The following is a 16040-nucleotide window of genomic DNA, read 5'->3' as shown; positions in this document are numbered from 1 at the left end:
ATAGATGCTGTTACATCCAAATATTTAAGTTCTGTTAATCACAAGACCATTAAAAGTTTTGCTTTGTTTTTCTAAGTAAAACAACAACAACAAAAAACCAACTACAGAATGGGAGAAGTATTTGCAACATACAGATCTATGCAAAGTAAACATCCATAATGTAAGACACCTACAAGTCAGAACGAAAAAGACCATTCACAGAAAAAAAATATGGGAAAAAGACAGAAAAAGCAATTCATAAAAGAGGAGATGTAAGTGACCAACAGATATAAGATAACCTGCTCAATCTTAATCATAATCAAAACACCTCTCTGAGGTTTCATCTCATACCATCTATCAAATCAGCAAAAATTAATAAATTTGGACAATATCAATTGTTGGCGAGGATGTGAAGCAATATATTACTCTTATGTATGACTGGTGGTAGTATAAATTGGTTCAATGATTTGAAGAACAAATGGAAACCTCCGGTAAATCTGAGAAGGCATAATCCCCACAATTCAGCAATTCTACTCCTAGGTGTATACCCTTCGCAACTCTTGCACATGTACACAAGGAGACATGATCATGGCAACATTATTTGAAACAAGAAAAAATTGATTTGTAGTGACAAATGTCAATCCATAAGACGCTCCCTCTAAACCGCCTGGTAAGAAATTAACTGCATTAGAGGCTTCTCCCCAGGAGGAGGGGCTGCACCTCCCATGGTCCCGCAAACCTCCATGGATGAGGCAGCTTATGTTCCCAACAACTGCAAACAGCTCACGCTTTACCCTTAGACTGTTTGATGCCAAAGCAGTCTGTTCCCAAGTCCTCCAAGGCTCTTCTCCTGTTCAGCTCTCAGAAAGGGAGAGCAACAAGGTGGGAAACATCCCACTGGTGGGATCTGTCCACAGGAGACCTGTCCCACAGTGCTTCCACATGCACTGGAGCTCAAGCACGCCTCTAGAAAGGATGCTGGACTCTGACCACTTTCCTGCCAACGAGTCCCTTTTGGCACCAAGTGATACTGACAAATCTGTCTTGACCCCTTGACACAAAATTTGCAAGTAAAGTAGATGTCCGTCAACAGGAGAGTGTGGAAACACATTGGGGAATGTCATACAGTAGAACAACACCATCACGGATGAACCTCACCAACCCAATAATGAATGAAAATACCAAGATGCCAAGTGACAGAATGACACATACAGTATAATACCATCATGTAAAGTTTAAAAATATGGAAAACAATATGGTGTAATGATTAGGCATGCATGCATAGCTAATGATAATTAGCTAATTTGATAATTAGCTAATTATCTAATTTGATAATTAGCTAATTTGATAATGATAATTATCAAATCCAAATTTAAGATAGTTATATTTGAAGGAAGTGAGATGCAAGTGGACAGGAGCATCAATTTTGTTGGTAATGTTTTATTTGATAAGCTGAGTGGTGAAACACAGGTCTTTACTGTGCCCTTCTTTACACGTTCCCTTCTGAAATATTTCACAATAAATGTTTTAAATGAATGGGTATGAGGTAAGGAAGCAGAGTCAGCACATATCGCTCTTGTAAAGGAGGAAATTCACAAAGATTGACGAAGGCTTCTCCTAGGTCAGAGATGTAGAGACCCTTGGAAATCACCCACATGGGAGTCAAAAGGAAGGGAAACATTCTCCAGAATGTTCTGGACTCATTCTACAGCACTGTGATGATTATAAATAAAATCAGATCTTCACCAGCCTAGGAAGTATATAATTAATATATACATTTTAATTAATGAAGCAATCTTCTGCAATAAATAATCCATTTTGCCTATCTTTTAATGTACTAAACAACCTCTATATACAATATCACTTCACTGGCAAAAAAAAAAAACACTGTCTAGATTACCTATGCAAATGTCAAAATTTAGTATGGAATTGCACTGATATTCATTACATATACTTCTGGTCTTGTATAGTAGCTCTGTCTCGTAAGTATTTTCTCAGTGAATGGATGAATAAATGGGATGAGTGAAAATCACTTAAAGGATTAGTGTGTGCTGAAATGGCTCAAATTCATGTTGATTGCAGCCAAAGCACAAATTTCAACAAATATGAAGACCTACCACTCATCAAGCCCTGTGCTAGACAGTAGGGATGTGAAGACAGTTAAACTGCTTCCTAAGAATCCATACCATAATTGCATCATTACACTTACTACCTTTTATGGAAACGACTCCCCCATTCTCCTGCGCCCTTTGTCAAAACAAGGATTTTGCTCCATTTCTCTCTTTAGCTCTACTCAGCAAGTAGGCACAGATATAGGTAGATAAATGTGACAGTTAAACTGTAGAGTCAAATACAAGTTCTTTGGGGGCCCTCTGGTATTTGAGGATCTTTTGCAATTATGTGCATATCTGTTCATATGGACACCAGAGATTTCTTTACAGCTGTAAGAACAGCAAATGTTAGCAGCTAGATATGTCTCTGCTTTCCCATAGTAAAGTGTTCTAATTGTTTTCTTTCCTTCTACCTGTCTTATTGAAATTCTTTTCCCCCCTTCAGACAATACGATTACTTTACAAGAAAAAAATACGTGTTTGTTGTATAAAAATATTTTATAAATACTGTGTTTAAAAAGAAATTCTAATTTTATTTTATTTTACCTTTCTCCACCATCTTCCTCCACAGCTGCATCTGGTTCTGTGCTTTCTGGCCACCAAGAATGAGGGTCCTAAAATTTGGTCTAGAATCCCAGTCCATTGCAGGATGCCAGCCAAGAGTTGGGAAGACTCTGGAATAGTGTTTCTAGAGCAGGCCAGAGTCAGACACCGACTGCCCTGTCAACAGCCATCCCCTGCTCCTGCCTGGCTGTGCCTGGTGCCAACAGACTGGGAGGCGGGAAGACAAGCACGTGGGCACAGCTTCCTGCCAGGGCAGGAGCCAGCCCGGAGGCCATGGCCTGAGAGCCTGCTCTGAGAGGCTGTGGTTTGTCCAGTTTAACCAGTTCAACCAGCGGGAACACCACACCTCAGCACGTAGGGACCAGAGGGGGGTGGCAGGACTTCAACAAGTCAGACGTCTGCTTAGCAAAGCCACCTTGAATTCAAACTCTTCCAGGGCAGAATCACCATCCATCACCTCTATCATGTAAATGAAAAACCTATTACAGCAAGATGCCTTTCTCCATTCAGTGATCAACACATCTATCCTGGTTCAACCCTCATTCGCAGATCAGCCCAAGTCATATTTCACCATTTTATCCAGATGAATATATAGAAAGCCTTGTCTTAGAATTAGGCAGTCTCTGCCTGCTTTTTTTTTTTTTCTGCCTGCTTTTTTCTGCAGCAACAACTCAGAGAATGCATGAATCAGTCAGTAGGAGGGGAGGGGAAGGAAAACGTGGTTGATACACCCTAAAAAGGGGGGCTGGGGAATTGAAATATTTATAACTAGAGTATAGTCTTCATGGAGTGGGGCTAAAATATTTCACAAGCAGGCGAAACTGTAAAAATTCAAAATCAAGATACTCATACGTTTCACATTGCCTCTGTAATACTGACAGGAAAGACAAGTTTCAGAGCACTCTTTATAAAGTGGAGATAAGGTAGTGAGAAGTCTAACTGCTGAGGAACTGGATTCCTGGCTTCCAACAGTGCTTGGTCCATTCATTTATGGCAGTAAATAAATGTTATGAAAGTTCATGTAGAAACCATTATCTAAATGGCTAAATATGAAAGGCTTGCATTATGGCCAGGCATGCATTTCTGGCAGGGAAGTACAAGTTTGCTCACAATGTCTTTTTTTAGATTACTTTGAGGAAGAATGTCATCACTGGAATACTGCAAACCATAACAAGTTTCGTCTTTTTTTTTATTATGGAATGAGAAATGACATCAGTTTACATGTCATCTGAGAAGAAAGGAATTTATTTTATTGAAAGGCATCCAAATCTCCCTTTCTTTAAGAGGCTTTGTTACTGAAACAAACTTTACCATTGTCAACTGTTTGACCATTTATGGGATTGGTAGCTAAATAAAAGTTTGTTTCATCAAGTCTGTACATTTGTACATATTTTATTGACCTAGTCATTTTACCAGTATTATACACCCATGACAGTCTTAAGGCAATACTAACATTTAAAGCCCCATTATTCTAAACTCAGTAGTAAAATGCCATGAAGAATGTGAGATCCTTTTATTTATCTGTGTGTGTGGATACTGTATATATATGAAATTATCTCAACCCACCCCACAATTCCTTCATGACCTGCAAACTATAGCTTCTAATGTTTTAATTGTCCTCAATTATATCCCCACTGCTACTGCCTGTGTTCTGTCCCTTGGCATCTTTCACCTGAATTCATCCAATGATCTCCCAACAAATCTCCCCAACTTTAATCTTCCTGTCTACCGTCCACTCTCCAACCAACTCCACTATTCTACTCAAGTCATTTTTGAGGCTCCCGCAGCCTTGAAGATAAAGTCCAAAAGCCTTCATGTGGTACCCAAAGTTCTCATGACCTGGGTCAGTTTTTATCCTTCCAACCTCTTCACCCAGTTCCCGCACTCACATTCCATAGGCCAACCACAGGGAAATAGTTGCAGTTCTGGAAAGCACCATACACTCTCTTACCTATAAGCCTTCACATCTTCAGCTTCCTCTGCCTAGAAAACACTTCTTCCCAACTTCCGTACCCCTCCCTGAAACTTTTACCTGTTAAACTCCAACTTGTCCCTTAGGACTTAACCCTGGCATTACTTCCACATGGAAGCCTTCTCTGACACACCTCTGCCCCTACACCTTGGTCAAATACCCTCTGTATGCTCTCTGGGTCCTATGTGCTTAACACATGTTTGCAGGATGAATCATTTACCCTAACAAACATCTCCAGTTGCATGAAACCTCTGATGTGACAATGACCATTGCTTGCCATCTCATGAATATGCCCTGTACATGCCCACCTCCACACCTTTGCTCACACTGTTCACCCACCTTGGGATGGTTTCCTCCTTCTTCAGAGATTTCTCTGAACATTTCAACTCTAGGCAGTATTTCTGACCTCTGAATTCATGGCACATTTTGTGTATGATTCTCATTTGATATTTATTTATACACAGTGCCAGTGACATCATTTCTATTTTAATTTTTGAGTTATTTACCTTTTTTATAGATATACATCTAGTCCCCTGCTAATTATACTTTAAGCAACTTAAAAACAGCAACAGATATCACTTTGCATTCCTCTTCTTTCTCCTCCAAATTCACATAGTTCAGCACAGATAATCAATACACATCTTTTAACATTTGTTATATGATGAGGAGAAGACTAACAAATGAAGAGAAGTCTACACAATGTAACAAATATGTTTCATTTTCAAGCAAATAAATTATTTCAAATGAGATCATAAACAAAATGAGAAATTCATGACCATGAACATAATTTACTGTAGGCTGGCACGTGAATGTAAAGCCTTGGGAAGCAGCAGCTGCAGTGGAAACTCCAATTATCGTGCCAAGAGTGTGAATGCACTCAGCTGTAGGACAAGCCATATGTCAATCAAAAGTGGAATAAAAACAAGATGTATACTCTCCATACCAATTTGTATGTATATTTAATCAAAGAACTCAGAGTCATATGGCAACAGCAAAAGAAAAACAAAGGAAACATTAAGAAAATACAAAGCACTAAATGTCAGAAGCAAATCAAACATATCGTTAACACAATAACTGTAAGTGGGTTAAACTCCCCTAAAAACCATCTCACATTGGATCATAAACAAAATCCAATTATATGCCTCCTAGAAGAGATACACATTAAACAAAGTGACTCCAAGAGGCCTGCTCATCCCACAAACATTTTTTGTAGGGTATCTCCTATATACCAATATTACACTAGGTGACATAAAGGTTACACGTTAAAAGATAGACAGATATACGTGGCAAATGCAGACAAAAAGGAACCAAGAGTCACAATATTAACATTAAAGAAGTGCTACACCAGTCAGAATGGCCATCATCAAAAAATCTAGAAACAATAAATGCTGGAGAGGGTGTGGAGAAAAGGGAACACTCTTGCACTGCTGATGGGAATGTGAATTGGTTCAGCCACTATGGAGAACAGTATGGAGGTTCCTTAAAAAACTACAAATAGAACTACCATATGACCCAGCAATCCCACTACTGGGCAAATACCCTGAGAAAACCAAAATTCAAAAAGAGTCATGTACCAAAATGTTCACTGCAGCTCTATTTACAATAGCCCGGAGACGGAAACAACCTAAGTGCCCATCATCGGATGAATGGATAAAGAAGATGTGGCACATATATACAATGCAATATTACTCAGCCATAAAAAGAAATGAAATTGAGCTATTTATAATGAGGTGGATAGACCTAGAGTCTGTCATACAGAGTGAAGTCAGAAAGAAAAAGACAAATACCGTATGCTAACACATATATATGGAATTTAAGAAAAAAAAATGTCATGAAGAACCTAGGGGTAAGACAGGAATAAAGACACAGACCTACTGGAGAACGGACTTGAGGATATGGGGAGGGGGAAGGGTGAGCTGTGACAGGACGAGAGAGAGGCATGGACATATATACACTACCAAACGTAAGGTAGATAGCTAGTGGGAAGCAGCCGCATGGCACAGGGATATCGGCTCGGTGCTTTGTGACCGCCTGGAGGGGTGGGATAGGGAGGGTGGGAGGGAGGGAGACGCAAGAGGGAAGAGATATGGGAACATATGTATATGTATAACTGATTCACTTTGTTATAAAGCAGAAACTAACACACCATTGTAAAGCAATTATACCCCAATAAAGATGTTTAAAAAAAAAAAAAGCAGTGCTAAAGGCAAAAGTATTATGTAAAACAAAAAATTGTTTTTTATTTGTGTGTCTGTTAATGTAGAATACAATCCACTGGAATCCTCACTGGAAGTGATAAATATAGCTATCTATCTAGTATACTTGTTACAAGTATTAAATAAGAAAATTCATCTACAACATCTAACTCAATATCTGCCACATTTTACATGCTCAGAAACTATTGGTTGTTTTTAGTATCCGTATTAGTAATAGTAGTATTAACAAGATATAATAGTCATTGATATTAATGCTACAGATAACACAGAATTAAAGTATACAAAGGAAAACATTGCAAATACAGGAGAAATTTACAAAATCAAAATAAGATAAGAATGAGTAAGCTTTACCACAGTTTTTTTTTGTTGTTGTTCTTGAAGCAACAAGTGACCAAAAAAAGGTAACAAGATCTAAATAATAATGACTGATTATATCTGCTGTTTTCTGTGTGTATGTATATACATACACATTTTTATATACTCTGCGAACTCTATGATCTACAAAATGATATACTTCCTTTTCCATAGCTATGGAATATTTACCAAATTTGATCATTTATAAAATAAAAATAAAAATTACCATTGCTAAAGCAAAAGATAGGCATTATTCTCTGACATCTACAAGAAAAAACCTGGAAATAATTTAAGAAATAGTAGCAAACAAAACAAAACAATATTTGTTCACCTAAATAGCTCTCAGATCAAAGAGAATATCAAAACTAAACTTATAGAATAATTTAAAATAATAGTAGTAGAAACACTACTAGAAAAACTTGTGAGATGCAGGCAAAACTGTACTCAGAGGTAAACCAACATCTTTGAATGATTTAAAAAAACAAGAATAAATAATAAATGAACAAATATTTATATTCAAAAGACAGAAATATAAACTTAGAAAAAGCATAGAAAGACTAATAAGGATTGAAGTAGAAATGATTTTAAAGACAGAAAATATAAACAATTTAAAAATAAACTCAATGTCTTATCTCCACAAAGACAAAAATATACCCATGATAATACTATGATGAAAAAAGAAAATTCACAAAGATTCACAAATAGAAATTATAAAGTGGGTATGAGAATTTATAGAGATATAGATCTTTATACGTATATACACAAACATATATAGAAATATAAATGCACATAGAAATATATATATAAATACAAACATATAAATGAATATATAAATATACATATATATATGGAGAGAGAGAGAAAGCGAAGAATCTCTCATAAAACATACATTATACTTGGCCTAATAATTTTGAAGAGCTCCACAGTCTAAAGACAAGTTTCTCTTGAAAAAAATTATTAAAATTAACTGAATAAAAATAGGAAAACTGAACAAGTTAAAGAAGAACTTGAGGAAAACTGTCCCCCAGTTCTTTTTTTAAAAGTTGTTACATTGTTACACAAAACTAATTTCAAGGGAAAGATAATTTCCATTCAATGATAATAATATCATCATCATCATCTTCATCATCATCATCATCTTTACCATCATTAGCTCAACAGAAGCCACATTTATTTAATGCTTACAATGAGCCAGGAACTGTGATAAGGGCTTTGCATATATAATCTTATTTAATTGCACAAAACCTTTTAGGGTAGATGCTTGTGTTACATTTTATAGGTGATGAAAATGATGTTTAGACAAGTTGAATAACTAGCCCAAGGTTATAAAACTGGCAAGTGAATAACCCAGAATTCAAACTGAGGTCTGTGTATATCCCCAAAGCCCAGTTTCTAAAACACAGAAAAAGATGAACACCTTCTAAATTAATTTTGTGAAACATGCATAAACCTGATAGCGATATTGATGAAGCTAGTAATTAATAAAAAAGGAAAACTACAAGGCACGCTCACTTACGAAGCCTCCAATAAAAGAGAAACAAATCAAGACCAGCAGTTTAAAACGGAAGAAAGGATCATAAACAAGAATGGTTTGCTATGATTTAATCTATTACAATGCTAGATCAAGTAGTTAAGTTTATACACATTTATATAAAGCTAAAAAATGTTTGTGAAATTCATCATTTATTCCTGACTTTTGCTCATTTAAAGTGAATCAGAAATAGAAGAGTACTTCCATAATATGGTAAAGAAGTTCTACCTAAAACTAATTGCCAAATACAGTAAATAATAAAACATAGGCATCCTTCCTCTTTGTATCAGAGGCAATACAAGGAGACATCAACAAAACATTTCTAGTTGATACAATGAGAATAGAAAAAGAAAACAAGGAGATATATAAATATTGGGGGAAAATTAACATTTTCAGACTTTTCTTTCTTTGCTTTGGAAAGTGAAGGAAAATAAGTCGATCAAGTTTATTAAGTCCATACTTCAGGTCATGAATGGTATAAGTGCTTTAAACATATTAAACACGACCTTCCACGTGTTAATTTTTTTGTTTTTTGCACATGCTGATTCAGAAAATAGCTTATGATTGAAACCTACTACGAGTTCAGTAACACTTAAAAGTGTTTGTCATTCATTAATTCATGATTTTGTATGTATGTATACACACATGTATATTACATACCTCTATATGCTTTTGAAAAATAGTAGTACACGTATGGCTGCTTGGGGTTCATATGAATTTACACACCCTTCGCAATAACTCTGCATCTCCCCCCCACTCACAGATCTCATGGCCCACAGGCGGGAACAATTGCTGGAGAAATCCTCAGAAATCAACAAAACAAAAAACCTGAGTGGGATGATCTCTTGATCTGACATGATCTGCAAGACTACTCAGGAATGGCTTAGTGTCTCACCATTTTATGAAAGCCGTGAAAGGCACCTGATAAGCGCATAAAGTTTAGTCCCTATACTTACATACTGAAATAGAGGGACTGTGACGCACCCACGTGATTCCCAATGAGGAAAGAGACAAGAGGGAAAACAAAGTTCTCAAATTTTAGTAGAGAAAGATCTATATTGCATATTAAATATAATCAAAATTATTGCGGCGAGAGAAGAGGATGCAGTGTTGAGTGAGACAAGTTATTCACTGTCTAAGGAAGGAGCACGCCTAGTTCATAAGCATACATCTCCACTACCTCCCAATGGAGTCATGTATGTACACGCAGAAAGACTTAAAATTCAAATCGTGAACGATGACAATTAAATGGAAAGCAGCAACGTAATGATGGAGAATTCATCCATTAAAGCTTTTCCATTCAAAATGGATTTCAGCCAGAAATCAGTTCTTTATTCCTCCCTGTAGTATGCATTCTTGGTAGCTCCCTTCAGAACACTGCCAACACCATTACACATTTGCTTTATATAGCTTTCAAGTTGCTCTGCAGTTTCCCTCTGGCCAAAGAACTTTATAAAACCTACTGAGGGAATAAGAAGCACAGACAGGTCGTCTCCCAGGCTTGGAATCCGTTGCCTGAGCCATTTCTATCTAAATTTCTGTCGCTTCCAGTACAGTTGGAATGGCTAGTGATCTCAGCTAATTATTAGTTTATCACTCAGCTTAGTTGACTGTATGAGGATAAACTGATGACCTGCATTCAGTTCTCTTTGCATCATTTGTCACCGCTCATACTGAGATTTTTTTCATCCTGGCAGATGTAGGAACAAGTCCAACCCTGGCTCTTATTAGTGGGGAATTTTTTTTTACCTTGCCCTTCTGGACTTCTGTCTCCTGATCAGTAATAGGGGGAACATTATCACATGGAATTATCATAGTAATGAGATTAAAGTACCCGGTTGGCCTTAGGGTTTGCCCAGGGAAGTTTCCTCACTTGCCCACTCTTGTTCTAAGGCGTCCTATGTTCCCAATTGTAGGGATTAGTCCATGGACTGTCTTCTGGCTGCCACCTGTGTCCAACTCTGGTTTGAAGGCTGTTAAATGAATTTTAATATTAGAGCCTGCCTTGGGAAAACATTTTATCAGCTCCTTCAAGACTCAAAACTCATGGAATCTTTCCGTCTCTATTCTTTCCTTTACTCTGCCAACAATTGGAGCGGGTGCCTTCGATTCAAAGCATATTAAAGAATGTATTGCTAAGCTGCTCTATAATTGTTCTCAGATGCATGCCTCATTTCAAATAAATGGTACAGTTCTTAAAAAAAAAAGAATGCTTTCTACTCCTTTGCTCCTGTACAATAAAGCCTAATTTAGTTCTTTATACATAGTGGGCACTCATTAGATACTTGTTCACCCACTATTACTTTTATGGGACAAATCAGAGAATTTTTCATAAACAAACATGAGTCTATCTCATTTATCAAACACATTTTTAGAAGTGTTTGACTTTAAAAAGTCCTTTAAGGATAATGCTGTGGTAAATTACCTTTAATACATCAATAAATTCAGATGGTTAAATAGTGGGCAGAAATTTCTACACATCGTCTTGCTCTTAAAGCTACAAACAATTTTAGACTTGATGCAAATAAACTCGGCAACATCTAGGACCAGATCCTAGAGGTCAGTTAGCTGTCGTCCAAATGTCCAGGGGCAGGTATTGTGTTTGGTCAAGCAAATAACACACCTCTGCAAAAATCAGCCTTTGTGTTGCCTTTATCTACTGAGAAAAGCGGAAGTCGTAGGATCACAGACTTGAGAAAAGAAAATTAACGAGATCAGGCGGTCCGGCCCTCTACTTTAGAGAAGCACCTATTATTATTACCATTTTACTGGCCAAATGACTAAGACCCAAAGTGTTCTGATCATTTTTGCAAGGTAACTATTGATGGAGGGGAGATTGTCATGGTTCTGTTGGTGGCTAGAAGTAAAGTTCTCTGGTCTTTGGGTCTAGCCCTCTTTTTGCTATGTCATATGCAAGTTTAAAAATTCCTCACATCTCTAGACTCAGGATGACCAAGATGACTGAGATTAAGAGTAGCGCCCAGGGCTTCCCAGGTGGCGCATTGGTTGAGAGTCCGCCTGCCGATGCAGGGGACACGGGTTCGTGCCCCGGTCCGGGAAGATCACACATGCCGCGGAGCGGCTGGGCCTGTAAGCCATGGTCACTGAGCCTGTGCGTCCGGAGCCTGTGCTCCGCAACGGGAGAGGCCACAACAGTGAGAGGCCCGCGTACCGCAAAAAAAAAAAAAAAAAAAAAAAAGAGTAGCACCCATCCCAACCTCTTCCCAGTCCTATATCAGAAGCAATGATTTCCTGCCTGTGCCACCAAAGGCTCCATGTCCATCACTTTGGCTCTCCCTAAACATCTCCCTTTCTGCAGATTCTAGGTCAGTGTGGCTCACGTCTTGTCTTTCCTAATGTCTCACTGATTGTACGTTTTTGAGACAATGATTAGTTCATATCCAAAATCATTCCAGTGCCTAGCACTGTATCAGCCACATAGTAGGTTCTGAGTAGTTTCTGAAAGAGTAATGAGTGCCTCGGAGGTGCTGAGTTGCCATGAGTAGTTTGATCAATGAGATTGGTAAAGGAAACACCTGCCATATTTTCCAGCTCCTTTACCATCACAGAGTTTCCTAATTAGGCTCTTTTCAATACCTTGCCATAACCTTCAACTGGGGTCTTGGGGCAGACTCATGCGTCACATAGCAGAAGCATGAGGCTCAGCAACTCAACGGAGTTACCACTGCAACTCAACCAAAGCTGCCTTCAGCTGAGAGCTTTAATTGTAGGCAAACATTGACCACCATTCACTCAATCATTTAGCTCTTTCTTTGGGCTCAACTCTGACACTTATAAATGAGGAAATAAAAGGAAATTATCTACTCCTACAGCTATAGGGAGATCATGGCAACCTTGTGAAGAAATATTCTCCCAAATGCAGTATCGTCCTCGACATCTTACAGGTGATTCTACTCTACTGTAAAATTATTGACTTTTTCTGTTCTGCCAGTTTCCACACAAACGCCTAGTTTTAATGTCCTGGTGTTTTCAATCAAGGTAAGCATGAGGAACACATTTTTTTCTAGATTATATTTATATTTAAATAATATAAGCCATTATGCCCATATTGAGAATTCATTCTGGTTTAGTTTCTCTTTTCTAATATGGTCTTACATTACAATGAAAACACTTGCCGAAGACCTGGGAACAAAGTGGATGTCAGGAGAGAACAGAGCCCCATAAAGTTAGGAAAGGTAGAACTTTCCACCCTACTACCGACCCATCAACTTGACCTTGGACTCACACCGAAATCCAGCACAGGTCTGAGATGGATTCAGGAGCTGGTCTTAGTGGGGTGTCTCACCAATCCAGAGTCTCAGGATACGGCCTTCCCTACCTTGCCCTCCCTTCCCCAAAACCCCAGGAACTTGATCCCAAAAGGCCTCAGAAAGGGCTTCAAGTGTCATTCTTAAAAGTAGTGGGTAACACCAACAGTGGTGTTAACAGGGAGAATTGCAGCTACCCAAATCAGGAGCAGCTGCTGAAACTCAGGAGTGATAGATGTTGGCAGCGGGAATTCAGAGATTCCACCCTTGAGACAACATGGTTCTATTGCTCAGTTGACGTACAGGGAGCCAGAAGAGGTGGGAGAGGATCTGCCTGTGCATTCAAGGCTAGAGGGATGGGGCCATAGAGGACAAAGCTTAGTAACCATAAGTATTAATCTCAGCTCTGCGATTATAGCATCCACAGAGGGTCCCTCAGCAGCTGAATTTTCTCCACTCTGGCAGATTTGTTGTTAGGTATTTATCTTTGTAGGTTTTCAAAGGTTTTAATGTATCTCCCTCCCCCTATTCAAATGCCATGTCCACCTCAAAAGTAGGACAAAGGAGCTTATTAAAAGTTAGTCAGTGAAATGCCTGTGGTTTCTATACAGACCTGAGTTCAAATATTGACTCTACCACCCATTAGCTATTTGACCTTGGACAAGTAATTCAACTTCACTCGAGCCTCAATTGCCCATCTGCAAAATAACCATCTTTTCAGGAAGGAAGTGAGGTAAGATACACAAAGCCCTTGACACATGGTAAATACTAATACAGTAGCTATTGTCATGGTTTGTTGTTAGAATAGGGTCTGGCACACAGTAGGTGCTCAATAAGTAAGTATTAAAGGGATCGTATCATCAGGATTCCTATAGCAGATGAAAAATGAGATGGGGACAGTTGCCTGGTACATGAGGTCTGGAATGTAACCTCCAGGACAGGAGAGACAAACCTAAAATAGTCCTGAGAAACAATAAACTTCCAGCCCCTCCACCCCTCCTCACAACTCTCCTGCTTCAGAATTCTATTTCTTTCTAGGCAGACATGGTATTGGAAAGGCTCTTGTCTTAATGGAGTAAAGAATTACCAATAATCCAAGTCCAAACTAAAATAAAAATTATCAAGTGTGGGATTCTCTCCATCGGTCTGGATTCTTAAGTACAAACAGGATTTTACTTAGAGCTTCACAACTGGAGATGTCATTTATTTCTCCTTAGATTCAAATCCTAATAAACAAGAGATGTTTTTCCCCCACGCAATTCTCCCATCACCACCACCACCAACACAAAACAACTTTGTGTCCCTGTGACATCAACACAACACACCTCTTTGTGTATCCTGACCAGCTTCCCCTCCCCCACCTTCTGCAGGCCCCTCAGTAACTGAGAACAAGACTGACGATTCGACTGCCGGTCAAGGGTGTATATTCTAGGGGAAGAGGGGAGGTGGCTGGCTGCACATATGAGCCAGCCACTAATGAACAATGTTGATAGTCCAAACCATTGGATCCCATTAACCTGTTTTCACTCAATCAGGGGTAACCATTGCTGCCCAAGATGAAAATATTCTATTAGCATGCAACCTTGGTGAACTTTTTACAATTAATGACTGCACTTATTCATCTTTCCTAACCTTGGCCTTCTGTGCTTCTATCTCTTAGGAAAACTGCATGCTATTTCCAAAGACTAATACAAGGCATCTACTTTCTCAAAAAAGTCAAGAGACATTACAGCCTGCAGTTCCAAGGACAAGAAAAACTAGAGCAGGACATGACACAACAACAAATTAATGCTTTTCACATTGTCTAGCAGCCTTCACCCTGAATGTGTATGATTAAAATAAGAACCTGATGTTACTTTGCCATGCGGCCACAGATACTTTTACGGTGAGTGGATCACACAACCTCAGGGCTTTGTAAATTGCGGAAAGTGATGAAGGGAGTGAGGAGAGGCCGAGGGAGAAGGTCCTCAAAGCTCTGAGTCAGAGCTCAGCTATTCGGGAGATTCCATTCACCTCCCTGGGGGTTAGTAAAGCATAGAAGACAACCAGTTCTGGCCCCTGATGATAAACAAGGGAAAGAACCCAAAACTCCACCGAATTTTGATGGATAAAAGAAGCCCTAAAAAGACCTACCTTAAAGAGTTGGAATGTTCAAAACAAAGGCAATGTTAATAGAAATGTTTGTGCTAGGTGAAAGCTATGACACGGCCCAGAATCTCCCCAACAGAGCCCATCCAAATGTGCATCCTCAACCAATGGTAGAGGTAGGGTCCTTAGGATTATTTGGGGGCAGGAAGGAAAATCAGACTTAAGATTAGAAACTGGCTATGCAGAATCCACATGTGGGTTTTGGAGAATGGATTGTGGTCCCTGGGGTTATCCTAGGAATCATCAATCATTTGAAAATACATCCTGTGAGCCTGTATTTAAGGTGCAATGAGAGATGCAAAGTAGTGGCACGTAAAATACCAGTGGTTCGTAACCATTGGGAAATTATATTCTCATTAGAAAACGGGTCATGTGAAATATGGAGAGGACTAAAACTAAGAGAGACTGTTTGGCTCTGTGGTTCACTGATACAAAGAAAACAATTGGAATAGCAGAGGGAAGAGTGGTTTCTCCACTGTTCTGGGAGAGGGCATTTCCAGCATTCCCTCCCTCCCTGTTATTTTGAACGATACCTCACCGTGTGTGCCAAGGACTGGATGGAGTGCCCCTTCACCTCCTGCCCACAGAGCAGGACCACACATCTCAGGCTCAACCAACCAGACTGATGCTCCCACCTGTTTCTGGATCTAGACCTATTGATGCAAAGACATGGAGATAAGGAGGTTCACTCACAGCGTCTACAGTGCAGTTCCTCAATGGCCGTGATGTACTGGCCTTATGCCTTTGCCCAAGACAGTCCCTGGCTTCCTGCTTCTGCGCCACTGGGCTTGCCTCAGTTCCATTCTGTTTGCTGGTTGTCCAGGCTCCTGCTGACTCTGACTGTGGCTCTGTAAGCTGGATTCTCTTGTTGTGACCAAAACTACTGACTTCTATGGC

General features: G+C 39.1%; 1 protein-coding gene across 1 annotated transcript in view; it reads right to left on the bottom strand.

Annotated features, from left to right (window-relative positions):
* The window catches only part of NCKAP5 (NCK associated protein 5), a 1037966-nt gene extending 1035141 nt beyond the window's left edge, over positions 1–2825 (bottom strand). The window contains exon 1 of the mRNA XM_060151527.1: positions 2637–2825. The gene's annotated coding sequence lies outside the window, so the exon portion shown is untranslated. The remainder of the gene's footprint in view (positions 1–2636) is intronic.
* Between the last annotated feature and the right edge of the window lie 13215 nt (positions 2826–16040).

The sequence above is a fragment of the Lagenorhynchus albirostris genome, chromosome 6 (assembly GCF_949774975.1).
Source record: "Lagenorhynchus albirostris chromosome 6, mLagAlb1.1, whole genome shotgun sequence".
Classification (NCBI taxonomy): domain Eukaryota; kingdom Metazoa; phylum Chordata; class Mammalia; order Artiodactyla; family Delphinidae; genus Lagenorhynchus; species Lagenorhynchus albirostris.
Note: the sequence above shows the minus strand (reverse complement) of the source record. Positions and strands in the feature narration are given on the sequence as shown.